The sequence below is a fragment of the Panthera tigris genome, chromosome D2, assembly GCF_018350195.1.
Source record: "Panthera tigris isolate Pti1 chromosome D2, P.tigris_Pti1_mat1.1, whole genome shotgun sequence".
In the NCBI taxonomy this organism is placed as follows: Eukaryota; Metazoa; Chordata; class Mammalia; order Carnivora; family Felidae; genus Panthera; species Panthera tigris.
In genome coordinates, this window is record NC_056670.1 from 59,037,649 (window position 1) to 59,064,656 (window position 27,008).

The 27,008-nt window shown below is 51.5% G+C and overlaps 1 long non-coding RNA gene across 1 annotated transcript; it reads left to right on the plus strand.

Moving 5' to 3' along the window:
* Positions 1 to 26,120, plus strand: LOC122231988. The gene is made up of 3 exons (XR_006209299.1): positions 1 to 99; positions 18,509 to 18,593; positions 25,751 to 26,120. It is a non-coding gene; the product is annotated as an uncharacterized LOC122231988 (long non-coding RNA).
* Positions 26,121 to 27,008: the final 888 nt, after the last annotated feature.

The window sequence follows — 27,008 nt, forward strand, 5'->3', positions numbered from 1 at the left end:
GACAGGTGCTGGATAGATCATGGCCATCCCTCCAGCTGCCCCGTACACATCTCAGGCCCTCCCAGATGGCATCTGGGAGCTCTAATCCAGCTGTAGGATGTGAGTATTCTGAGGTAACTGGACTCCCTGCCTGACCTCCGCCAGCATCTTCCCTCTCTCGATTACATTCACCCTGACAGCCCACTGAGGAGGGAGACCCTTCCCGGCTATCAGGGAGCCGGGCCACTCCCACTTACCTCCGTTAGCTTTGCCTCCTCCTCACCTCTGCCCTCAGTGAGCCACAGGAACTTGCGTCCTCACTTTCTGCCCCCCCAAAATCTGTTCCTGGAATTGTCTTCCCTTCCTTGTGACTCATTTTACCTATGGACTCCGAGGTTCTGGTCTCACTCCTAGTCTGGGAACCCTCGAATAGGTTGTCAACAAGAACATGAGTGTGTGGGTATGTGTGTGTGCACCTGTGCTCACTTGGGCACTGCATGCCCAGGGCACAGGAGACACTATTCATGAAGCAGGACTTGGTCCCACCCTGCCTTCTAAATTAGGAAATTGAAAAAAAAAATAATTAGGAAATTGACATCAGAAAAAAAAAAAAAAGAGCAGCCAGGGAAGTGATTTTCCGTAATGGGAGGGATGCCTCTCACTCTTCCAGCTCTCACTTCAAGGTGGGATCCTGGAAAATCATTCTTCCAGGATCATCTGCCCAGTAAGCCATCAGAGAGGACCCAGGGAAATGGAGGAGTTGAAAGCACTAGAAAGAACTATGTAAGGCTCAATCATTTGTTATGATTCAGAGCCTGTTCTTTCCTCTCCCTGCATGAGAAGCCAGCTGGAGGCAGGCTCCAAAGAGAATGGACCTTTTAAAGATAGAAAGCTGGGTGGCTCAGTCTGTAGAGCATGCAATTCTTGATCTCTGGGTCATGAGTTCAAGCCCCACATTGGGCATAGAGGGGCTTAAAAGAAAAAAAACACCTTAAAAAAAGAAAGAAAGAAAGATACATAGATAGAAAGAAAGAAAGCCTGTTTCTGGGGAGCAAAGGAAGCCATTAGGAACTGGAAGTTGGAAGCCTGGCTGGAGAAGCCAGCCTTTGCAAAGGAGCATTTCCAGCCTTAGCAACAAAGCCAATGTTAGCTGTGTGGCTGTGGTGAGAGTCACCTGACCTCTCCAAGATTCAGATCCCTCATCTGTAAAATGAAAAAATGAAAGTATCTTTCAACTCTAATTTCTGTGATTCTTTTTTTAATTAAGTTTTCATTTTAATTCCAGTATAGTTAACATACAGTGTTATATTAGATTCAGGTGTATAATATAGTGATTCAACGCTTCCATACATCACCCAGTGCTCATCACAGCAAGTGCACGCCTTAATCCCCATCACCTGTTTCACACCGCCCCCCCCCCCCCCCCCCCCCCCGCGTGCCTCCCCTCTGGTAACCATCAGATTGTTCTCTATAGTAATGTGTCTGTTTCTCGATTTGTCTCTCTCTGTCTCTTTTTAAAAATCCCTTTGCTCATTTATTTTGTTTCTTAAATTCCACATATGAGTGAAATCATATGGTATTTGTCTTTCTCTGACTGACTTCACTTAGCATTACACTCTCTAGCTCCATCCATGTGGTTGCAAATCGGACATTTCATTCTTTTCTATGGCTTATTTCTGTGATTCTAAAGTGGCGAGTGCATATGTTCAGAGAGCCCAACTTGGGATGAAAGAAGGAATTCCAGGGTTGAAGATTCAGAGTCTTCCAAGAAAGATGAAGAGAGATAATTGTGGGGCCAGTGGGGCCTCTGAGGACTCTTGGAGGCTGGGAACCTGCTGGGCCCAGGATGAGTACAGGGCAGGAAAGCAGCCCAGCCCTGGGGCAGAGAGAAGGGAGGGGTAGATCCAGAAAGCAGTGCCCCCGAAATTGTCTCAAGCCCAGAGTCTGCTCAGAATTTAGCTTGCATGGCCCAGAGATCGTGGGGAGAAAATCCAAGTGGCCAAGAAGCTGTTGGTCAATTGAAATGACAGGAAGTCTGTGCGCTTTTATGTTCTGGGATGGGTGTTTAGTGAGGGCCTTTGCCTGCTGTCTCCAGAGTTCCTTAGCGAAGTTTTCTAATTAAGAAATGTTAGCATCACCTTGGCTACGAGGATGGAGAAGAGATCAAGGCACCCCTAGTGACCAGCAGCAGCAGCAGGACCTCCTTAAGTCTTGCTGCAGGACACTGTGAGAAGCCGCTGGGGGAAGGCGGTGAGGGTCCTGTTCTAATGGAGACACCACTCCCCTTCCCATCTTGACTCTGAAGGAACAAGGCAGGTGACCAGGGAAGCCTTGCAGCAGAAAGCTGCCTGGGAAGATAAACCTCAGAGGGAAAAGACTAGAAGCCCAGAGCACAGGCAGCTGGAAGCCAACGGGCAAGGGAGGAGAGGGGAGGAGAAGGGAGGGAAGATATCCCTTTCCACGGATGTGCCTTGGCCCCTGCCCAGGCAAGAGGGGCAGATGTTCTGTCTTGTCCCAAGCCCCTGCATTTGCCACCTTGTTTACCTCGTGCCTATTTATAGTTGCAGGCTCCAAGCCTGGCATGGGACTCTGCGATTTATACGACTATAAACCTCCAAAGGGCACTGAGAGCTGGCAGGGCATGGATAAAGACAGGGGCAGGCCTCTCAAGGTCAAAATGGCCATCTTCCCACCCCTGTTGACCTTACACCCCACTAAAGAGCAAGAGGTCATAAGGCCAGGCTCAGGCAAAGAAGAGATGAGTGGCAAGCCACAATTACCTCTTTGACTCTTCCTACCCTGAGCTTGTCCAGTTTAGGATTTGGAACAAATTAGAGAGGACCTGTTTTGTTTTGATTTCCCTTTCGGATGGGGTAGGGAAGCTCCGTGTGGGAGGGTGGATCTCTTCAGAGAGTGTTTGAATTTGGAGAGAGTGGGTGAATCTAGAAAGGGCATCTGCAGCCCAGCTCCCACCTGCCCATCCGCTTAGCAGAAGGGGGAAAAGAATCATACGTGGAGCACTCCTGGACTCTGCTTGCCTTCTGGGGTGCCTTTGGCAGCCCGAGCTGGCCCACCTCTCACTAAGGACAGGGTATGCTGGCATACCCAGTGCCTGAGCCACCAGTCACCTGCTAGAGTGGCACATTGCCCACACCCTGCCCTTTGGGGACATCCTCCTCTGCCCCTGGCCAACCCCCTACTTCGTGGCCCCCTCTCCATTGCCTCTTGTCCTCCAGCCCCCCATGTGTTCCCATCCCACTTCTCCCCCAAAAGTGCCCTTCACTGTGCCTGCTACCCCTGCTCATTCTGCTGACTCTCCCAAGCCTCCTGCAGTGAGTTTACCCCCAAACCCGCTGTACTGGCTCCAACCCCAGGATTTATCATCTGAGCATTAAGGCTAGACAGAGCTCAGTTCTATGTGTGCACACGTGTGTGTGTGTGTGTGTGTGTGTGTGTGTGTGTGTGTGTGTGTGTAAGAATGTGCTGGGTAGGTGGACAGAGTCACAAGTCACAGGCCAAATGTGTGTGAACGTGAAGCAGAATACAAACGCAGAATGACCTTCTCCTTGACTGCTTTGTTATTTCTCATCAATCTCTAGTCTGCTGGACTAAACCCAAGGGCTAGCGGAGGGGAAGTATCTTAGAGCTAGTGTGACCCGTTGGCCGTTTCTGGACCTCCTTTGACCCTCCCTTACCTATCACCATCATGGGCCTTAGCCCCCTCAGGAGCAGACTAAATGTGGTGGGGGAAAGGCAGAGCTGGGGGTCGGGGGTTGCCCAGCTGGGGCCAGTCGTCTGGTGGGAGGAAGGGCACTGGAGGACACTGAACTGTCAGTCAACATATACTCCTGCCTGGGCTTGGGTTTAGTGTTGGCCTTAGAGATGGATTAGGCTCGGGGTAATGCTCCAGGGAGACTGGGAGGTCCCAGGGGGATGAGCCTATTCTCAGGTCTACTCCTCCCTTCCCCTTTCCCAGCCCAGCACACAGGAGTGGGAAAGCAAATGAGTGAGTCAAATCAAAGCCTTTTCCTTCTCTGAGGAGGAGAGACGGGAAATGGAGAAGATTCCAGAGTGCAGAGAGTCCCTTTCAGTCACTTACTAGTCTACTTTTTACCTAGTGCCTTCTACAGGATGAGGATTGGGGATCTGGCAGACATAGGTCAGGTGTGAGGACAGGGTCTGAGGACCTGGGGAGAAATCAGGGACCTGGGGAAGGGTGGGTGCCGTGGAGAGGAACCCAGAGGACTTGCACAGGGCTGGGAGGAGGACAGAGCTTGCCCTCTTGCCCTCCCCCAGAGGGAGGCAGCAGAGGACCATAGGAATTGCCCCATCCAGTTTCCTTTGTGCCCACTGTCCGCCATGGAGCCCATATCAAGGGACTCACCTGGTTTGAAGATTTCACACATCCAGCCCCTGCCCCTCTGTTGGAGAGAGAGGGGGGAAGTCAGCCTGTTCTTGACCCCCACAAGCCCTTCTATTCATTCCTAAGCAGAGGCTCCTCTCCTTCATGTTTGAAGCTTAGAAACATACTTTTGTCTATTCCCCCAGCTCCTTACATTCCTTGCCGTCACTCTCCCCAATTCCCTATCTCCCACTTCCCCACGGGGGGCCATGACCCAGCCCTGAGTCACCACCCTGAAGAGGCCCATTCTATCTGGGGGAGATACTCTGTGCCCGCTGGGCCATGACCATGACAGCTAGACATTGTTTGCATCTGATTCCCAATCTTCCCCAGGGAGTTTTGAATGAGGGTCACGCCCACATACTCCTGATGTCTCTTTTCTCCTACCCCCATCTAGGCACTCACCAGGCCTATTTATGTGGGTATGAGGACGAGATCTGGATGTGGAGGGGCACGGGAAGACGGTCCTCATGCTGTGGGTCAGGCTGGCATGGGGGCAGTGGCTAGGTGGGGGAGCTCTAAGATGTGGCCTTGAGTGAGATTAAAAAAAAACAATGCCAGTACAGCTACAGAGAGGCAGAACGGGAGAGTGGCAGGATGGCGCTTGTTTCCCTTACCCAGTCTCCTGCTGTTGGTGTCGAGAAGCCTGGTGCTCAGAGCATCCAAGACGTAAGGCAGCGGGCACCTTATAAGTCATCTAGCCTAGCACCCATTTTACAGATAGGAAAAGAGAGGCTTGGAGGGGGAAGGGTGGCACTCGGTCCCAGACCGTACCACCGCTTGGCCATCCATCCACCAGCCTAGTTCTCAGATCCCACATTACGCCTGCCCCAAAGATTTGTTCCCAGATTAAGTTCTCCCTCCTCCATCTGCCCTATTGATGCTCTGTGTTTACAGCCCTCCAGATCCGCCTGCCTGAGGAGCCCTGGTTGGAAAACCTCCCTTTCCTTTCCTAGTCCAGACTGGGGCTTCTTAGAGGCTCCCTTTGCAACCTGAGATGTCACTGTCTTTCTGTTAAAATGTCTCTCCCACTCTGCCTCTGCCTCTCCCTCTTTCTCTCTTCTCCAACCCTCCTCCCTCCCTCCTCCCACCAACCCCTCCTCTAGATAGAGCCCCTGAACTGCTGAGATGAATCTCTGAAGCTTATGGTTCTGGCCTGTTCCTGGTAATTGAGCTGTGCTCTCTAGTAGTGATGGGGGAGGGAGGCAATGGTGGCCTGGGGTCTGGTCCTCCATCCCCTGGCCTAGCGCCCCCACCCCCACCACTGTGATCCAGCAGAGCTGGTGAGGAGGGGAGAGGTGGTGATGCCTCCTCTTCTCAGCCCGCCTTCTCCAACTCTGTCTCCCCGGCTTCCCCTCCCTGCTTCATCTCCGGCACAAATCACATGGTGACAGCCCCATCCAACCTTTGGGGAAGGGTTTGTAAATGTGTCTTCCTTAGCTCTGATCTCCAAATTGTTCCTTTTATTGCATTTGTCACGGTGAAGATTAAAGTCCCTGGGTGGCCCGCACCACAAATCACAGTGTGCTCTCAGGAAGCGGCTGCAGGTTGGGAACTGATGGAGGGGTCCGGGCCCTGCACACACTCCCAAGCACACACTGCCATCCGTGGTGTGGACTTGTACCCGGGAACAGGAAGATGGGCCCCTGCTGTTGTCATTCTGAGCTGTTGGCCCCCTTTATAGCACAGTTTGTGACCTCTTCCTCTAGACTGTCTTCCAGGCTTACTCTGCCCGTTCCATAGCGGGTATCACTACTTCTGTGGGTCTGTCTCTTCCATTAGATGAGAGGGAAAGCTGTGTTCGCATCACAGGTATTCCAAGATATGCCTCCGTATCTCTGGCCATATCGATCTCTAGGTCTTCTCCTGGAAACACTCCAAATGGGTCAAGGGCAACTCGAGCCCAAAGCCCACCAGGAACCCACGTCCGGGATCCAGGAAAATAGCTGATCCTACCTTGCCCGGCACCTCCAGACCCTGACTTTCATTCTCATCCTGCCACACAACTGGGTGCAGAAGGGGCACCGCTGAGACAGAGGAGACACAGCAGAGGGACCAAGAGGACAAAAGCCCCCTTGAACACATGCACAGAAAAACTGTTCCTTTCCTACCCCCTTATGAGGTAGGTTTCCTGCCTGTCCCTCATGCACATTCATAACATTCAAATTTATGCCGTAATCTCCGCCGCTCCATATGTATGAGCCTTTGATGGGTGTTTGGGTTTATGGGATGCACCCAGCCCTCCGCTCCCTCGCCCGCCCACCGCCTCCAACCACTGCAAAGACGCTCGTACATAATTGACATCGGCAGATTCTTTCATTATACAAGATTTAGCATCTGCTCGGGGATTGCTCGCTCCTCACTCACTATAGATGACTTTTCCCCGAGTTTCCTATTATCAATTCAAATTAGCCCCATTTCCCCACCCGACCAGTGCAGCGTTTACACTTGACAGTGAGGAAACAGCAAGGCTGTAATGGGCTCCTCAATTATTTAGGCCCAGTTAGGCCAGGACCCAGAAGGCCTCAACAAGGGGGTGTGTGTGCTGAGGTGGGGTCATCACAGAGGGGAGGGTAAGGTCTCCACTATTTGGTCTGTTTGGCCTTCTCACAGCCCTGCCCCCTCACTCTCCTTCCTGGGGAGTCCTCCCTCTCCCATCCGGGCCTCTAAGGGGTAGGACAGTCCCTTGCTGCCTCCACCCCCAGCAGCTCCTCTCTCCCTCCTCCCCGCGCCCCCCATCTTGTCCTTGCTCTGTATGAATTCTGATGGGCTACCAGCAGAAACCAGAGAGGTCATAGGCACCAGCCAGCAGCCAGGCTGGCCCCCTCCCCTTAAGATGTCTCTCTATCTTAAAGTGCATCTCTGTGAAGATTCAAGGTAGTAGGCTAGGATTTAGAGAAGGTGGCAGTAGAAAGACTGAGACGGACACCAGTGAAAGAGATTAGATTCATGCTATGGAGCCCTAGGAAGAGAGAGAAACTCAGACCCAGAAACAGAGATACGTGAGAGCCTGAGGGAGCCGGGAGAGATGCTATTGGGGTTCGGGAGAAGTCACAGGGAAGAAAAAGGCTTGGGCAAGGCCCTTGCTCAGACCACACCGGCTGTGCCGAACTGTAATTAGGTCAGTGCTGCCCACCTGCTGGTCTGACTAGTCCAGGCCCAGCCTCCTGTAATAACTCTTGGGCCCAGTGGCTATTCGGGAGTCATGGGCTCCCCCGAGCCCATTAAATGGCCCAAGTACAGGACTCCAAGTCAGCACGGAGGGCCCAGGCCCTCATTGGAGTCAACCCACTGCCATCGCAAGCAGGGCTCCTCCCACGCCCCTCCTGTGCTGGGAGGGGGGGGCGTCACCCCTCCCTTCTGGTCTCTAGCCCCCAGCCCCTCCCTCTCCCTAGCCCAGATCAATTTGCAAGGGCAGTGATGGGGGAGGCAACAGGCAGGGATCTGAGAGGCTCTGGGATTAGAGGTGTCTTTCCCATGCTTTGCTTCTCCAGAATCAAAGAATTCCTCCGTCTGATTGGATTTACCCTAAGTCACAGGCGTGTGGGACCTTCTTTCCCTCAGCAACAGCTGGAAACAGCCCTAAATATGATTAATTAACGCTGTAAAAAGCCCTGGACACAATTAAGATTTATGTGTGTGTGTGAATATGCACGCACATGCATGTGTGTGTGTGTGTGTGTGTGTGTGTGTGTGTGTGTGTGTTGGTAGGGGACAGGAGTGGGGGGTGGGGGGAGACGGGTGGATTACCAACTACCTATGGGCCCTCCCGGGGAGTGGAGTGATATGTCCTCACAGACATTCCTCCGTTATCCATCCCAGGCAGGGGTCATGTTTTCCCGCCTTCAGCTTTTGAGCAGATTAGCTCCTTCTTCTGTCGCAGGGGCACGGGGTGATTTTCTGCTCTGTCTTCCCTGATAAAGCAAGGTGGGGCAGTGTTCTGGGCCAGGTGCCTTATCTCTTTTCCCTCCAGCATAAGAAGACTGTTTTCTCCCAAACCTCAATTCCTCTTGCTGGGTCATTCTAGGGATCAGAGACATATGCGCAATCCCCGAACACAGCTGCATAGACACAAACCCAAAGGGACATAAAATAGGCATCTCAGAGGAATCCAAATAAACAAGCCACCAGCCAAGCTTTCCGCCCTTGGGAAATATCTCACTTCCATCTTCAAAGACTCATGTCTCTAAGGACAGAAATCATCTCTTTGGACTCCCCCCTGCATCTCTAAGATGACAAAACCTCATTCAAGTGGCCCTCCCCTGACGCCTGTGTGATTTGGGCAGTCATTCCCCAAGGTGTGGACATCCTACCTTTGATAAGATGCTTGTGATGATCAATGTTATATACAATTCTGAAGTGGAGGGGACAGGAACACAAACAATTCCAAACGGCAAGTTATCTGGAAAATCAGTTCTCAGGAATCTTTGAAAGAACACTGGATTTTAATTTCTTTTATTTATTGCAACTGATTGATCAACTTCTGTTTTGCTGAAATGAGCAAGCCCAAGAAGAGTTACTTAGATTCTAGCACTGATGGCCAAAGATGGAATGGACCAGAAGGAGCATGGAAAAGCTCCAGACTCTGCATCCTCTCTCAGGATCATTCTAGGGTCAGTGGCCTGAGTGCCTAAGGGTGCTTCTGCTTTATGGCTCAGTCCCCAGCAAGGCTGAGGGCTGCCTGGGGGATCCTTGGGAGAGGGCCATCATATATCCTGATGGCATCCATAACAAACATGGCCTTAAACCACTAGGATTGGAGTTCAACTTCCTGATATTAAGGCTAGGGAGTGTGGGAACTTCTTGTCAGTTTCCTGCCTTCACAGTAGAAGCTTGTTGTGAGGATCAAAATGGGGGGGGGCATTCCAGAGATCCCAGATGCATGCGTGTTAGTTCTACCGTATGGATTAACTGTGCAGAGAGCACCCCCCACCCCCTTCCAATCACACCCTTTGGGATCTACAGAGTACCGTACCTGGGAGAAGGGACAGTGTGACTTTACCAAGTCAGTTCTGAGCTGAGGCTGAGAGATAAGAGAGACAGAGGGAGAACAGAGAGACCCTGAGGGAGTTACTAATTTCCAGTTGGTATATCCAGGACACCGGCTTCTACCAGAGGATGGAGAGGGGTTTGGCCTGATGGGCTGGCTTTCGGGCAGACTGGTGGCTCAAACAGCCCATTCTGTGGCCTCACAGATAGGCAGACTCTCCTTCCTGTCCAGCATCTTATCACCCTGCCCCGCCCTCCAACTTCCTGGGAGAAAGGGAGACTTAGGAGTCCTACGGCAGGTTCTTGAATTCGGAGAAAGTAGCTGGGAATGTGTGGGGCTTGATGTGGGGCTGGGGATACTGCTTGCTCGTAGTCCCTGCTTCACCCTTGCAATCAGCTTTCCAGAACTCTCAGTGGACACGATAGGGTCAGGCAGCTGAGGGCGACCATACTATGATTAGGTCTGTTCCTGGAACTTCCCCCATTCAGGCAGCAGTTTCCAGAGTAGAGATCCTAATTATAAGCCTTGTATTTGGCTTCCAAGAAGCCTAGAATAGAGATGGGAAGGGAATAAAGGGTGCCTTAGAGGGAATATAATAGTGGTAGTATTTTACAGTCATCATTTATTGAGTGTTTATTTTGTGTGAGGTAGTGCACTGAGTATTTTACATACGATGTTTCATTAATGGCTACAACCATCCTGTGAGAAACCTGCTCAGACAAAGAGATTGAAGGTCCAGGGTAAAAACAGGTCCAAAGCCACACAGCTATTAAGTGTTGGATCCGGCTCTTTCCATTCAGGGGCGGCACTGCCTCCTTCAGATTTAAAATCAATATAAAACCTGAGGTCAATAGGGAAGGTGGGGGCAAGGCTACCAGGTTAACAGATTCAGCAAATAAGAACACAGGATGCCGAGTTAAATTTGAATCTCAGATAAACAAATTTGGTTTAATTATGTCCTATGCAATATTTGGGACATGCTTATACCAAAAAGCTATTTATTGTTTACCTGAAATTCAAATTTAACTGGGTATCCTGCATTTTTATCTGGCAGCTCTAGGGTGGGGCCCAGGCCTGCCCCATTTCATCCAGAAAGCCCTGAGGGAAATAGGCCTGAAGTCAAAGGTGGGCTGGGGGCACTTGGGTGGCTCAGTCCGCTAAGGGTCAGACTTCAGCCCTGGTCATGATCTCACGGTTTGTGAGTTTGGTCCCCCCATCGGGCTGTGTGCTGATCCCCCCATCGGGCTGTGTGCTGACGGCTCAGAGCCTGGAGCCTGCTTCAGATTCTGTGTCTCCCTCTCTCTCTGCTCCTCCCCTGCTCATGCTCTGTCTCTCTGTCCCTCTCTCTCTCTCTCAAAAATAAACATTAAAAAAAAAAAAAAAAAAAAAAAGCGGTCTGAGCCTGACTGCTCAGGCGGCACCGGCAACTCTCTTCTCTCTCCCTGACTGTGGCTGATGCCTCGGACAGTGGGGCAGGGCTCCGTGCAGGGCGTCTGGGCGACCTGCCTGCCCCCAGCTCTGGGGGAGTCGGAGATCACACCCACTCACCAATCAGTAGGGATGGGCCCTTTTTCATCCCCGCAATGGGCTGCTCCACAGGCAGTGGGGGGTGGACACCACTGGTGGGTGGGGGGAGCAGGGGCCACGGCGGGGGGGGGGAGGGAGCAGGGGGCACGCGCACAGCAGAGGTCCCCGAAAAAAAAAATTAAAAATTACAGGAAGAAAAAAAAAAAAGGATATTTGAGATGTCAAAAAAAGCATCAAAGCAGTTATCATGGGGAAAATAAAAACTTGCTGACATTTATTGTAGGGTGTAGCGCTGAATTATATAGCGGGGGTAGGGGTGGGGGTGCAGGGGTCAGCTGTATAATCCGTTCAAGTTCTCTGACCTCTGGTGGGTGAGGCTAACTCGGGGCCGGCCCGGGAGGGGATGGGGGGGGGGGCGCTGCTCCTACTTCCCCGCCCCTACCTAGTCCCTAGACGCTCGAGAGCCCCGCTGTCGCCCCACCTCGCGTCAGGCCCGGGCCCGGGCCCAGGTCCCGGTCCTGGCCGAGCGCCCACGCGGGTTCGCGTTCCCGCCGCTCGGCACGCTGAGCCCCGCGCGGCTCCGGCCCCGGCTCCAGCGCCTGCTCCGGCGCGCGCTCAGGCGTCCTCGCGTTCGGGCTCCCGTTTGCCACTCCCGGCTCGGCTGGCTCAGCTCGCTCGGGGCGTCTCCCTACTGAAGAATTATGTGGCATAAAGCAGCCGCCACCATCTTGAACTGGCAGTGAACTTTGCTTTCTACATATAAATACAGATAGCAATCACACCCCAATCAGCGCCGAGGCTTCAGGGCATCATCTCAGCAACTCTAACTTTCCCATTACGATAATGTGATTTTCACTCAGTCTATAATATCACCAGCCATGAATAAAGCAACTGGCTCTTTCTGTCTCTCTCCTCCCTCCCCCCTTTCCCTGACTCTCTGCTACCCTCCTCAGTCTCCTTTCTTCTCCTCCCTCACTCCCTCCTCTTCTGTCTCTCTGCAACCTCTCCGGATATCTGTGTTCATCTACATCTCTGCATCTCTGAGCATCTTGGCCTTCCTCTCCCTGCCTCCGCCGCCCCCCTCCTCCCGCCCCCCCCCCCCCCCCCCCCCCGGGACTCACATTCCCTAAATACTAATGACTGGGATTTGCAGTGGCCTGGGCTCAGTTAAATTCTGCTCCCCAGCTCTGCCATCATCTGCCTTTGCCTGAAGGTGAGAAACTGCGGGCTTGGAGGTGGTGGGGGCCACCTGCAGGGTTTTGGGGGAAGGGAAGGAGAGGGGGAGGAGAATCTGGGAATTGGCTCCTCCCCTCCCCTCTCCCTCTTTCCTCGGGTGCCTGGATGGCTCTGGAAGGATCCCTACCAGGAGCCAAAGCTGGAGACTCAGGAACGGAGGGATCCAGCAGGGAGAGTCGAAAACGGCCTGCTTAGGGGAGGGTCTTGGAGGCTCTGTTTTTCTGGATAGTGGGGTCCCCAAACCCAACCAGATTCCAAGGGCCAGACTATTGTGAATGGATAGAGTTGGCCAGAGGGTGCTCTGGAGAGGCCTTGGGGGGAAAGGAGGAGCTAGCCTTCTAGGGTCACTTCTGTGTGCACTGGGCCCCAAACTGGGTAAAGCTATCTGGACTGGAGCTGCCTTTGCCAGGACATGGGATAAAAGCCCACAGACAGCCTTCATCAAGGTGTCAGCCACCTTATCAGGGCTCTTGGAAAGTCCTTCATGGACACTCTCCAGGATGACAGTGGTGCCGGTCAGGGGATTGTCTGTGCCTCGGTCATTAATTGATTCGTCGCTCTGGGTTTGTATTCCAGTTCTTTCACTACGAGTTTTGGGACCGTGGACAATGCTCTTAACTTCTCGAAGCCTCAGTGTCCTCATCTGTAAAATGGAAGTATAAGAGCGCCTGTCTAGTGAATAAGATAATGCATTAACACAGTGCTTGGCACATGTGAAGTGTTCAATAAATGTTAGCTGTTATTACTATTAGCAAATACTAAATAATCACTTGCTGAATGGGTTAGGCAGTATACCACAGAGTTTAAGAGCCTATGGTTTTGCAGTCAGACTGTCTGAATTTGAATCCTAGCTTAGCCACCTACCAGCTTTGGGACCTTGGAAAAGCCGCTTAGCCTCCCTCACAGTTTCCTCATCTGTAACAGGAATAACGATAGTCCCCACACTTCATAGGGTCGTTGCGAAAGTGGTGCAGGCTAATCTAGTGTTTGGCGTAGTGCTGACATGTGGCGAGGGTTCTAGGAATATTAGCGAGTGGGGGTCTGGCACGGCAAATCCAGCCACGAGTGAGGCACACACTGCTGAGTGTCCCAGAGACCACATTCTGTCTGCGGGCCGTTCTTTGGGCCCTTGGTTTTTTCTGTGGCTCTGGACCATTGCTGGCCTTGACCTTTCACTTCTGTGGAGGATGAGGGCTTGCTTCAGTTTCGCTGACTATGAGAATTACAGCTTTCCAGCTGCCCGCCCGCCTGGGAGGGGACTAGGATTCCTGCCTAGGCCCTTCCTTGGGCACTGGTGGAGGGAGAAGGTGGCTTTTGAATATACTGTCTTAGGCAAGGGTTACAAGGTCTAAAAGGCAACTCTTGAATTTGCTCCGATAGGCACAGGTGACAAATTAGAATCAGACATCTGCATTCTGTCCATTTCTACACTTCTAAGTATTTATAGGTTTGTTTGCTTGTTTGCTTGCTTGCTTTTTAGTTTTTCTTGGTTTCTCTCTGAAGGATCCTTTGGAGGCATTCCAGCCTGATCTCAGATGAAAGAGAGGAAAGGGGGCTCTACCCACTTTCGTCGGGCCCCGAAGGGACACCAGGTGTTACCGTGGTCAGGGCTTCCAGGTCTGGGGCTTCAAGAGGTAGACCCAGGGGAGGAACTTAGGGGCACAGTGTTGGTCCAGTTGCTTATTTGGGTCTCTTTGCTCATACCTAGCCTCCCTGCTTGGCTCCAGGAGGGAAGAAGCTACCCTTCAAGATCCAGAGCATAACCCAAAACATTCTTCACCAAGTGCTTTAGCCAAGGGAACCAAACTCCCTACTTGGACTTGGAGTCTGGTCTTTACCCTACTCACTGTCCTCCTCAAAGACAAGACAGGCCCATGCCTTCCAGATGATCACAGTCCAGTATGAGAGACAGGCATGAAAACAAAGAAGCAGAAGACACAGTGAGAGCCAACATAATAGACATACTACAGGGTGCAGTGGGGACCAAAAGGGAGTGTGTGCTCAGGTAGCACTTCCTAGAGGAGCTGGAGCTTCGCTAACAGTGGGCAAAATGGGAGGGGGAAGAGAAGAACGTTTAAGGCAGGGGGAATGGCATTTGCAAAAACCTTGAGGTGTCACACAGCCTGGCACGCTTGGAGAACTCAAGTATAGAGGGTAGGGTCACTTTGATGGAGGCCAGCGGAAAGGGACGGATAGTAAAGGGCCGTGCAAACTTGACTTCTAGCCTGAAGGGCTTGAGCAGTGGAGTGAGTTGCACTTCCAAAAACTAGCTCTGAGGATGATGAAGAAAATGGGGGAAGGGTGCAGCCCAAAAAGCTGGAGGTGGGAGGGTGGCCGAGAGGCTCTTCAAACTATACAGGTAAGAGACAAAGAGGACCAGCATCTGGTGTGGCGTGGGGATACCAAGGAGTGAGGCTGGAGAGAGCCTTTCACGGAACTGACAGAATTTTCTCCCTGAGCGGGTGTGGAGATGACGAGGGAGAGGATCCCTGGATGACTGCCGGGTCTCGCCTGGGCGAATGGTTGGAAGTGACAGAGATGGAGAATAGAAGAGGTGGAATAGGTTTGGGGAAAGAAGAGCTACTGAGTTCTGATCGGGACATGCATATGGTGTGGTTGTCTAGAGTACATCTCAGCGCAGGTATGCGGGAGGCCAAGAGACCGTTAAGAACTTTATCTCCACAATTTGGAAATCAAGATGTCTGACAGGGAGCTGGAGATAGTGTGTGGAGTTCAAGAAAGAAGTCTTGTCAGGGTACATGGATTGGAGAGTCACCAGCTTCTGGATAGTAATCAAGGCCATGGGAAGGAAGTCTGTTACTTGGGAAGGACAAGTGAGGGGAGAAGGGGGTAAGAGCAGAGTCTTAGGGAGTATCAGCACTTAAAGGGGTAGTTTTTGGGGTGGCTGGGTGGTTCAGCCCATTGAGTGTCCAACTCTTGATTTTGGCTCAGGTCATGATCCCAAGGTCATGGGATCGAGCCCTGCATCAGGCTCCACACTGGGTATGAAGCCTGCTTAAGATTCTCTCTCTCTCCCTCTGCCCCTCTCCCTACCTCATGCTCCCTCTCTCTAAAATTAAAAAATGCATTAAAACAAAATAGAGGGGTGGTTTTCAACCCTGGCAACCATTTGGATCAGACAGGGGACTTGAAAAACACTCAGTCGGTTAAGCCTCTGACTCTTGGTTTCTGCTCAGGTCAGGATCTCACGGTTCGTGAGTTCGAGCCCTGTTCAGCACAGAGCCCACTTGGGATTCTCTCTCTCCCTCTCTTTCTGCTCCTCCCCTGTGCTCGCTCTCTCTCTCAAAACAAATAAATAAACTTAAAAAAAATTAAAAAAGGAAAGAAAAACACCCATGTCTAGGCCCCACCCCACACCAACTAAATCTGAATCTCTGAGAGGAAGCTGTACAAGTTCCTCAGGTTGAGAACCAATGACTTAGAGGGAGGGCAGAGGAACGGGGCTAGCAAAGGAGACCGAGAAGGAATGTTCAGGAAGATAGGGAGAGTTTCAAGAAGGGAGAGTTCCAAAGCGTCCAATTGTGCAGAATAATAATGGTTAACTCCTACCCAGTACGTGTGCTAAGTCAGAGACTTTATGTGAACTCCCTGAATCCTCCTGGAGACCCTACAAGGCAGGTACTGTTATTATAATTGCCATTTGAATGATAAAGAAACTGAGACACAGGGAGGTTAAGTACTTGCCCAAAGTCACACAACTAGCAAGCAGAAACCAGGATTCAAGCCCAGGCAGGCCGCCACCGAATCTGTGCTGCTAACCACTGTGCTAGGGCCACCTCTCTTGCCGTGGCTGAGCGAGAAGAACGTTGTTCCTGGCTTTCACACTGAGCTGATCAGAACAACCTCCCAAGGGGTCAGCTCTCCTCCTCTTCTCCTTCATCTTTCTGTCTCTTTCCTTTTTTCCGTTCACAGCAGGTCTGTGAGGGCTGCTCCTCACCCTTCTGGCCTTCTGGCTGATGGGGCGAGGTGGGGCTGGTTCTCTTGCTGAGACAACACGGTCTGCCCCTTATCAGGTGGCCACAACTATGGGCCACGTGGCCAATAGCCTCTTCATTCACCAGGCGGAGTTGATCATTTTTCTAAGCCTCCACAGTCTAGGAGGCGGGTGGGGAGTCAGGGTGATGCAGAAGGAATAGAGGATTCGACCCTCCTGGGAAGTGAGTCTTCTGGGAAGTAGATGCAGAGGTAGATCTTGAGGAGGAAGGAGACTGGAATCCACATTCACATGGAGGGGATGTGAGCATAATCAGACACCTGGGATATCCCCTGTTAGAATTTCCAGGGGTCTGGGAGCCTGGGCAGCTCAGTCAGTTAAGCGTCTGACTCTTGATGATAGCTCAGGTCATGATCTCATGGTTCATGAGTTCAACCCCCACATCGGGCTCCTTGCTGACAGTGTGGAGCCCCCTTGGGATTCCCTCTCTCTCTCTCTCTCTCTCTCTCTCTCTCTCTCCCTCCCTCTCTGTCTGTTCCTTCTGCACTCTCTCTCTCTCGCTCTCTCCCTCTCTCTCAAAATAAATAAACTTAAAAAAAATATCTGCCCGCCTAGGCTGTTACAAAGATCAAAGACAATGCTATGTGTAAAGCTTCCCACTCAGAGTTAAGTGTAGAATTCCCAGGGGTCTTCAAAAAACATACTGCAAGGGCCACCTCTGGAACAATTGGATCAGAATCTCTGGGGCACGGTGGGTTTTTAAAGCTCTGCAGGTGATTCTAAAGTGTAGCCAGGGTTGAGAACCACCACCTCAAGAAGAGCTCTGGATAAGTACGAAACGGCCCTGCTTCTAACCTTACTTTTGTTACTTCCAAGCTGAGATGTCTTAGGAAACCTACTGGACCTCTTTGAGCCTCAATTTTTTTTTTTCTGTAAAGTAGGGGTAGTAATTCCATCCCTGCCTACTTTTTACAAGTAGTTATGATGCTCAGGTAGACTATCGGATATGATGTGTTTTGTTCATTGTATAGGACGCTATACAAAAATGAGGTGGAATTAACTCATGCAGACATTAAAGTGCAAATAAGCTACTCTGTCCACTTAACACAGGTAGGTGCACTTGAATACACACACACACACACACACAAACACACACACACACGACAGCTGCTGGTTGTGTTCTGAAAGCAGAGCTGTGGTTTTCTAGACATGGCCTTTTATGTTTTTAGCCTTCAGAATGTGCCATTAAAATATGGAGAGATGATCTGGGGTGTGTGTGTGTGTGTTGTGTGTGTGTGTGTGTGTGTGCATGGGCGCGTGCGTGCGTGTGTGTGTGTTTAAATGATTGCTAAAGTGCAGCATCATTTGAGTCTGCCTGTCAGCCTATCAGAAACGTCATCTATAACCTTCACTGTTTGCAGTTTAATCTCCCCTGCCTCCCCACGGGCCCTGTTCTGACATTTTAAACCCCATAAATGACAGTAGTGCTCTAAGCCATTTTGAAAAAAGCCAAGCATTTGGAAAAAACACACATAGAGACATACCCCTAAATTCCCCTTCCCCTGAACACGTGCTCACTCACGCTCATAAGTGGAATCACACACATGCTCACATCCCTGTGCTGGCCGATTTGGGAGAAGTCACAGATACAGCCAATGTGAGTGCACGTGCGTGACAGCAGGCCACAGATGGATGGAGGCATGGCCGCGTATCTGATGCCCGTGCACGCATTCCAGTGGACCCACAGCAGACATACCTTTCTGCTGCCATCCTCAAGTCCCATCCATTCTCCTGCTCCTTGGCCTTGAAAGACAGTGGAAGAAACCAGGGTCTTTGAAAGCCTGGTTCTGAGAGCAATGGGGTGACAGGAAAGGCTGACAGGCCCCAGATCTTACAGTGTCAGGCTAAGATGTATATTAATAGGCTCAAGGTCCCCACTCTTGGAAAGCCCAGGGGTAGAAGGGGATAGCTAAGCAAAGTGCACTCCACCCTCTCAGCAGCCAGATAGCTTACCACATTTGGGGACTAGAGTGAAAACAGGAGACCCAGAAATACTTACTAAAGGGATGTCGTGTCTGAATGTAGAAGGTAGCAATGGTGAGCTCCACAGAGGCGGGTCTCTATCAGCTCCCGGCTGTATCCCTCGGGCCTGACACGGGGTCTACAACACACCAGAGGCTCGTAAATACTTGTTGAATACATGACTAAAAGAATGTATAAGCTCTAGAGTGAGTAAGTGTGTGTGTGTGTGTATGTGTGTGTGTGTGTGTGTGTGTGTGTGTGTGTGTGTGTGTGATCCTGATGGTGTTGGAGATGGGAGATAGGCCAGTTAAAGACAGTTTCTTAGAAAAGACGAAAAGTTCCAATCTGGGACTGGGACAGAGAGGCCCATGTCACATCTGGTATCCATTTGTTCCAGGGTACGTGGCTGGCTTTTCCTGCTTTGGACTGTGACTTTACAGCAAGATGTCCCCACTCAAAGATAAGATGGACTTCCAAATGAGGTGGGAGATGGTATGAGTGGTGAATGAGGATTACCTTTGTGCAGTCCTGGGGCATTTTCCTGAGCCGGGGAACTTGTCTCCTTAATGTGCAAGGCATATGTACCTGCAGAGGATAGGGACAGCCCTGCTGATGCTGAGGGGCTCTGTGGATCCTTTGTGGCACGGCCGGCTCCTGTGGCTCTCCCTCCCACCACCTCAAGTGATCATGTACTGTAAGGAACTGGTTTCCATGGCAACCAATTAGTGTCAGAAAGCGAGGGCTGTGATGTCAGAATGGGGGGTAGGGTGAGAAATTTCCATCCCCCATATCCCTGGCTCCTGGCTCAGTGTCTGCTGCTTTGCAGGGAAAGCTCTAGAAGAGATGCAGGACATTGCACTCCTGAGAAGCACACGTTCTGGGTCAGGGCCCAGGAGTCGGGACAGAGTAGAAGATCTGATTCACCTGGCAGTGTCCCTACCTGCCACTCGACTCCAAAATGCTGACAAGGCAGTGGGCCCAGTAGAGAGACAGTGTGGGCGTACTCAGAAGGGTAACAATAATCTGAGACCGTTGCCTGCGCTCCTCCCTCTTCCCTGGGAGAGGGATCCTAGGCTTGCTTTATTCGTTGGGGGGAGGGGTGGCTGTGAACAAGGCCCAGAAGGAAGGAAGTCTTGGCTCAAAGAAGCCTTGTCATACAGCTAGTATAAAGGCAGGGCTACAGTATAGTTAAAGCATCCTAGACTTAGTCTTTGCTTCAAGGAGAAAGGGTTTCAGTGTAAAGCTTGTCCAGAGTGACTTCGCCCACAGGGACCCTGTTCTTAGGCCTCATTTGAGATTTGTTGTCACCCCCCCCCCCCCCCCCCCCCCCCCCCGCCAAGGGCTGGATGTTTTGGTCTATGGGAGGAAAGTACATGCTTTAAATAAAAGAGTAGGGAGCCCAGCTGGGAATACATCCAACAGTGTAGGAGAGATATCTGGTAGGCACTTAGCTCCTGATTCTTAGGGCAAAGAGTGAGATATAGGTAACAGAACTCCAGCAGTTTGAACCTCTAGGTCTTTGGGACCATGGTTTAGCTTCCCGAGGGATAGTCTGGCCAGTCTGGGGAGGTCATTCCAATAAGAAGACAAAAGGCAGAATGCAAAGAACCTTGTCTGTAGGGGAGAAAAGAAGGTTGGCCGTTCATTCACTGGACTTCATGGCCAAAGTATGTTCCCCCCATCACACCAGCCGGGCAGAGCCTGCCGTAACAATGACGAGGACGACGATGATGATGAGAGACAGCAACAGCTATATTTTCACAGCCCGCCACAAAACACCCTCATCCTGCAGTAGCCCCATGGGTGGGTAGGTAGGCAGGACTCGTCTGCAGGTTGGTCTGGAGGCAGACTTTGGGATGGAGACCAAGGCGCTAGAACTTTCCTGGCGAGTGCCCTTGGGATTATCACCAGTGCAAGAGAAGGCATTTCTCCAGAGGGAGAAATTGGGCTGTGCTGTAGTCTCAGAAAAAGGCCTTCACCAACCTCAAGGGAACTCTGAGGCAGGGATGGCCCTTCTGAACGGTCCCGAGGTAGGGAGAGGTGGCTGGGCCTTCCTATGTCCATGGTGACAAGGCATTGGATGCAGGCTGCCCAGGGAAAGGCATGGCCTTAGGTGAGACAGCTCTCTTCGGCAGAGACAAATCCAAGGGAGCCTGACAGGGCAGGGCAACAGTTGGAGGCCCTCGCTCAGTACCCAGGAAGCACAGCATTGCACCCCAGCCTCCGCCATAGCAGTTATCTCTCTCCTTTTGAAGATGACGAAGCTGAAGTTCAGAGAGGTGTGTTGAGCTCCTTGTCGCACAGCTAGCACAGAGGCAGGGCTACAGATAGTTAGTCCCAGCATCCTGGACTTAGTCTTTGCTTCATGGAGAAGGGGTTTCAGTGGCAAACTAGTCCAGAGTGACTTTGTGAGTACATCATCGAGCGATCACTCGCCCTGGGCTCCATGGAGGATAGACGGTAGGAGCTTGGGGGGTGATGGGGGGCTGGAAGGGGAGCTCAGGGTACTACACCTCAGGGGCAGACAGAGTCAGGGTGCAGCGGCCCTGTGCCAGGCCTCCGGAGGGCCCGCTCGACTCTGCCAAGGTCCAGGGAGCCTCCTTTCCCTCTGGAAAGTGGAGACTGTGGCCTTCATCCCTCTCAGCGCAGGCCACAGAGCTGGCTGATCTGGGTCGCAAGAGAAAATTTCCTGACAGATGTGTCCGATTGACCAAAAGATGAGGGGCTTTGAGGAAATTATTCTGCCTGCTTGATGCCTGGCCCTTGGGCCTGCAAGAAATGAAGCCCTGTGGGTCTCCCTGGGGGCTTTTGGAAGGGGGCAGCACGGCAGTCAGCAGGGTCCAGCAATGGTCAACCCCCTCCCCGGCCAGCCCCAGGGGCAACAGCCGCCTCCGGAAAGTCTGGCAGAAGATGTTTGCTGGGGGAATGACAGAGGGGAAGGAAGGAGCGGACAAGGCGACAGAGGTGAGAGATAGCAACGTTCCCAGGGAACAGGGAAGGAGCTGGCTCTCTCAGAGCTAGCCATTCCCGCAGAAAACTGAAGAACGGAAGTGCCCAGTCTGGGCTTGTTCGCAGGCTGCTGGAACGGGCCACTCAGGTGCTATTCAGGATTTTGGAGGTCATCGAAGAGGGTTGTATGTATATGTGGTAGGGTTGGGGCGCAAGCCATGAGGGTGAGTGTGGGAGACAGAACGAAGGGAATCCACACCCCTCCCTGGCCTTCCACGTTGGAGTTGCCGAGTCCACAGCCTGGGAGGGACAATGGTTCTTACTTACTCTTGTTTTTCTCCACTCTTCCTGCCTAGGAGGTGGGAAAGAGCCTGAGCCACCACAGGGGGAAAGACCCAAAGGTGCAAGGGGCTGAGGGACAGGGACCCAGTGGCAGCTCCGGGGTCTCGCTAGGGAGACTCACAAGGACTTGCTGGTCCCTACCCAGTCCCTCCTTTGCCCTGAGAGTGATGGACACGTGGCCCACAGTCCTTCTTGCCCTTTTCTGGGAGGCAGGAGTGAACAGCGATAGCTTCTGTCCAGGAGACTCTGATTGGAAAGGGATTGTTAGTTTTTTGGTTTTTGGTTTTTCAACTCTGCCAACTTGCCCCTCCCCGCGTACAAATTTCCCTTCGTGACCTTGTGACTCTTCCACTAGGTCTCCTTTCTTCTTGCTTCAAGAAAAAGCCGGGCGGGGAGGGCTGGGGACCAGGGAGGGAGGCGAGGCGGCGGCGAGGCTGAGCCGATCGCGGGTCCGCAAGGTGCAAAGCAATCAGCGGAGCCGCTGGTGAGCGGGGTCACTCAGTAGTGTGCACATCAGGGTGAAATCCTTTCAGCTCTTCTCCAAACCCCTAGTGAAAGACAATCAGGCTCGCTGTCACCGAGCTAATTCTGTCTATATAAAAGCAGTAATGAAATTCACGGCAGGATTACCCTCTCCATCCAATGGGCCAGCGTCGTGGTGACATATCTCTCTTATTGCCCGAATGTAACACACCATCTAATTTACGTCGTGTAGCGAGCAGGAATGAAATGTTCATAAAGAATTGCTGCATCTCGTCACCTTAACTGCGGCCCGGGGCTCTGAGGCATCTGTCAGGGAGAGGAGCAGGAGGAGGGAGGGCGGGCGGGGCTCAGGGAGCAGCAGCCGGGGGCAGGCGTTCTGGGGGGTTGTTGTTTCTTAATAGGGTGAAGTGGAGACAGAGGGAGGTGGGGGCTGGGGGGGGCAGCTAGGGAGAAGAGCGGGGGAGGGGGCACGGAGGGCCTTGGGAGGCAAGGATCAGAAGGGTAGGATGAAGTGGTCTGTAGGGAGTGTTTGGAAGTCTATGTAAGTGTGGGGAGCCAGAGAATCTGAGAGTATGTTTGGGTTTGGGTGAGTCTGGGAGGACAAATGAGTGCCTCAGTGGGGGTTGGTTGGGAAAATGACCCTCTAAGGTGCCTCCCAGATGCTGCAGGCTATCTTGTAGTCCCTCTCATTCTCTGGAAATGGAGATGCATCCACCTCCAAAGGCTATCAGAACGAAACTCTTGGGTGGACGAGGTAGGAGACCTTTTCTAGAAGTGAACAAGGAGCAGACAGATGCTAGGAACAAGTTTTACAGAACTAGGAGTTCCCCATGGCTCCTCTGCTCCCTCATCTGTCACTGCACGACCCGCCATCAGTGAGCCATTTCACTTACGTTCCCCCCTTTCTATTTCCACCCCCTCGGTCCAAGGCCACTGCCATCTGTTGCCCGACTGACTCAACCCTCTCTCGACTGTGGTCTCCACAGGTGCCTTCCTGCTCCCTCAACTTCTTACCCCCTCAACTCGGCCGAGTGGTGGTCATGTCACTACTATGGTCCCTCCACTCGAAACCCTGCTATAGTGTCCCCTTGCTTTTAGGATGAAGACTGGAACCCATGACTCCAATGTCTTTGCCTCACACTCTCCGTTGCAGGCCATGCTCCAGGCCACATTGGCCTTTTCCTGTTGTCTCTGAATGTGCCACATTCTAAACAGCCACTGGGGCTGTGCATGTGAGGTTGCCTCTTCTTGGAAGACTCCTCTCAGGGCAATAGACCCCTCCAGCATGGCCTTCACTCCTCCCATTTCAGGTGTCAGCTGGCATGTTACATCCTGGAAGAAGCCTTCTGGGCCTACCCAGACTTGGCTAGTGTTCTCTTCCTTGACATGCTTTCTTAGCATCATTTACTTCCTTTTCAACGCAGATCATACATCGCAAGGATTCTGGGTTTTGTACAACTATTTGATGACAGTCTGTATTCTCCCACTGGGCTCCCGTGATCTCGTGAGAGCAGGGGCCGTGTCTATTTTGCTCACCATTGTAGCTCCAACACCTGGTACAGTACTCGGGAACATTGTAGCCACTCGTTGAGTGGCTTAAATGAAGAAATGAGGGGCCCGAACAACCACTACAGGGGTAGAAACCCTTCTTCTTCCTTCTTTCATTCATTCAGCAAACATCTACTGAATGTCTCCTAAGGGCCAGGCAATGTCACAGGCACTGTGGCCGCATGGTAAACAGTTGAAGACATAGTCCCTTCCCCTGAGGAGCTCACAGTCCAGGGAGGGAGAGAGACAAACTCTGGTGCTAAACCTGTCCCGTGCTGCTCACTCCAGAGAGAAGCTATGTCCTGGGCCCATCGTGAAAGTCACCTACGAGAAGTGGCTGATCTGAGGCCATATCAAATTCTCCTAAATTTCCCCCAGACATAGCTCAGTCACCACTGGGGGGAAGATACAGCAAAAGAAAGAGACTTTATTAAAGGGGCATAATTGGAATTCTTTTACTAGTGCTAATAAGAAGCATTTACTGAGAATCAACCATGTGCCAAGCTTCTCTTCTCATGTAACCCTCACAATAACTGTGACACCTAGGTATTATTATCCCTGTGTTATAGATGAGGAGACTGATGCCAAATGAGTTTTTTTAATGTTTATTTATTTTTGAGAGAGAGAGAGAGAGAGAGAGAGAGAGAGAGAGAGCACGAGTAGGGGAGGGGCATAGAGAGAGGGAGACACAGATTCTGAAGCAGGTTCCAGGCTCTGAACTGTCAGCACAAAGCCTGACACGGGGCTCAAACCCATGAACTGGGAGATCATGACCTGAGCCGAAGTTGGACACTCAACTGACTGAGCCACCCAGGTGCCCATGAAGCCAACTGAACTTAAATAGCTTGCCCAAAAGAGGTCACACACTTGTCACACAATGGATGCTCAATAAATACTTATTGAGTGAGTGAATGAATGAGACACTAATAAGTAAAAAAGACAGGAATCAAACCTAGGCTTTCTGGCTCCAAAGCCCTTGGTATTTCTGCTACTTATTTCAGGCAACTATTTTTGGACTCTCAGGGTCTGGTCTGTATTGGCGAAATAAACTGACGTTGGACTCTAGACCCACGCCTCCTCCTGACCCAGACCCTAGCCTCTCCACAGACACGGGATACCTTAGAAGACCAGACCTGAATCTCTGTGGGGAGATGCCCATAATGCAAACCCTTCCCAGTCCTGCCCTGTCCTTCCTCTAACACCCCAGGCTTGTGTTAGCTTAGTAAAAAGTCTGGGAAGGTCTTTGTGGGAGATGGAACATCATTCCTGTGTGTATAGAATCAACCACATCTTGTAACGTGTCCCTTTTGATTAAGCCATGTGGTCCTTTCTCATGAACTCAGAGATATTTACTCACCAGATGATATGTATCTGTGTGGACATGTTGTGTGTGGACACGTGTTCATGGATGCATACGCGTGCATCAGTGATCCTCTCCTTGCACCAGTTCCCTCATATCCCATCATGTGCACTTTCCAAGTATGCAGACCGCTGAGTCCGCACCCTGAAGTTCCCGCCTCAGAGGTGTCTCCAGATATATGCCTCTGTAGCTGACTTTTCCTCTTGCTTCTGTCCTCTACCCAGGAAATTATGTGACCCTCCAGCTAATGTTGGCAAGCCGCAGAGTAGGATTGTGTGCCACGAGCTTCCTCTTATTTTGAGGAAGTTCTGTTCCCTGGCAGAGAGTAACTTTCTCTGTCAAAGAGCTAGTGCATAGATGCATCATCAAAGAGAAAATATATGCCTGGCACGCAGTAATCTCTCAATTCATGTCAGATATTAACACTATTGTAGCTCATTTGTCCTCCCTGACCAGAGGGCATCCCTCCTTCTTCCCACAGCCCTCCTAGGGCTGGAAGTTCAAATAGCCCCATCTCCTCCTGCCAGGGAGCTGAGTGAGGCTTGGTGCACTTACAAGGATCTCCTGGGTTTATAGGGCTCCAGGCCATTGCCATCTATATCTCTCAGTAGGACAAAAATCTCAACACACCCCTGGCAAGTAGGAGTCACTCATATTTTTTAAAGTCTCCATAAAATAAATCTCAAGAGTCTCTTTAGACACTGCATCCAAAACCTTAAGCTCCTGAGACACAGATTGTTTCCTAAACCCATTCTTCTGTAGCTGACATCTTTTCTCCCGGGCCAGACCCGAGGCCAGACCCACTGGCCAATGTCCACCGGAGAAGCACAATTTCAGTCATGATGCCTGATACTTCTAACCACTTCCCTCTGGCCCAGGTGGCCTACCCTCCCAGCTAGTGATCAGTTTTGTGGCTCTTCCAAGAGCTGACATCCTAAACCAGACCCACTTCTTCAGGTGAAGCAAGATATCATTGAAGTTGGATGGATACAAAGCAAGGGCAGAGCAGGGGGAGAACGAGAAGGGGAGATCACAGCAACCATCGCAAAGAATCAGGATCCTCCAGACGATATCTGTCCTTCAACTGGCATCAGGCTTTCCTCTCACGGTCTGTGGAAACCCAGGGGTCTGTGTCTAGGGGTGTATTAAGTTTTGTCTGACTGTCTTTGGACAGACAAGAGGAGGGAGGAAGATTCTGTGGAACAGATAAACTAGAAGAGGTTGGTGATGGATTAAAAATTGGAATCCAACCCTGTCAATGTGTTTATTTGATTTCCACATTCTCCTACCCCCTTTATTCCCACTCCTCTTTTCCCTTCCCCCAGACTGACATAAAATGATACCCTGATGGCTATTTCAGCTGCAACCCTATATACCCAGGGAAGCCTGAGCCCCCCAGCTGCTGGCCAGCTCTGATCCCCTAATCCCAGAGGGACCAGCTGGTCAGAGTTCTCAGGGACGGCAGACCTCAAGTGCAAATTTGGCTTCTGCTTCCAACAGACTCTGATCATGGCCAGATTACTGAGCTTCTCTGTGTGCTGGCTCTATTATCAGCATCCTGCTCCCCCGGTACACATACTACCCCAGATGATAGACAGAAGCATCCTGAATTTCTTGAAACACTATTCTAGAAATGCACCTTTCCATTTCCCACTGTAATTACCACATCGGAATTTAGTCCCCATGCGGGTTAGCTTGATCTTGGGTGGGCCAGTCCCCTTCACTATTGGCCTGGACGGCTGTTTAGTCATCGGCCAGCAGGAGAGAGAGTGGGTCAGTGCAGTTCAGCCCTGCTGCAGAGTGCATGACCCATTATGAGAAAAGAGAAGATAATTTTCCAGCCTCCCGGCATGTCTGAGGGCTTTGTGAGTACCTACCGATAACACATGGTTTAAAACCACATCCGTGGAAAGCAACAAAGAGGATCCAACCTGCTTGGAGTTCAGTTGATAGCGAGGGGATGTCTGACACGTCGATAAAACTGAAAGGCCCTCGAAATGAAGAGTAATTGATGACTTGGACAAACAGGCATAAATTGCTGTTAAGTGTGGCTCAACGCCCTTGCTCTCCAGGCCCCACCCCCACCCCCACCGCCGGCCCCCCACAACCAGGAACTTGGTTTTGGTGGTCATTACCTGCTCAGTGTCATTAAATTCTCTGGTAATCCGCAGGGATATGTAATTATGCTGTAGTTAGTGGTTGTTCACTAAGTAAA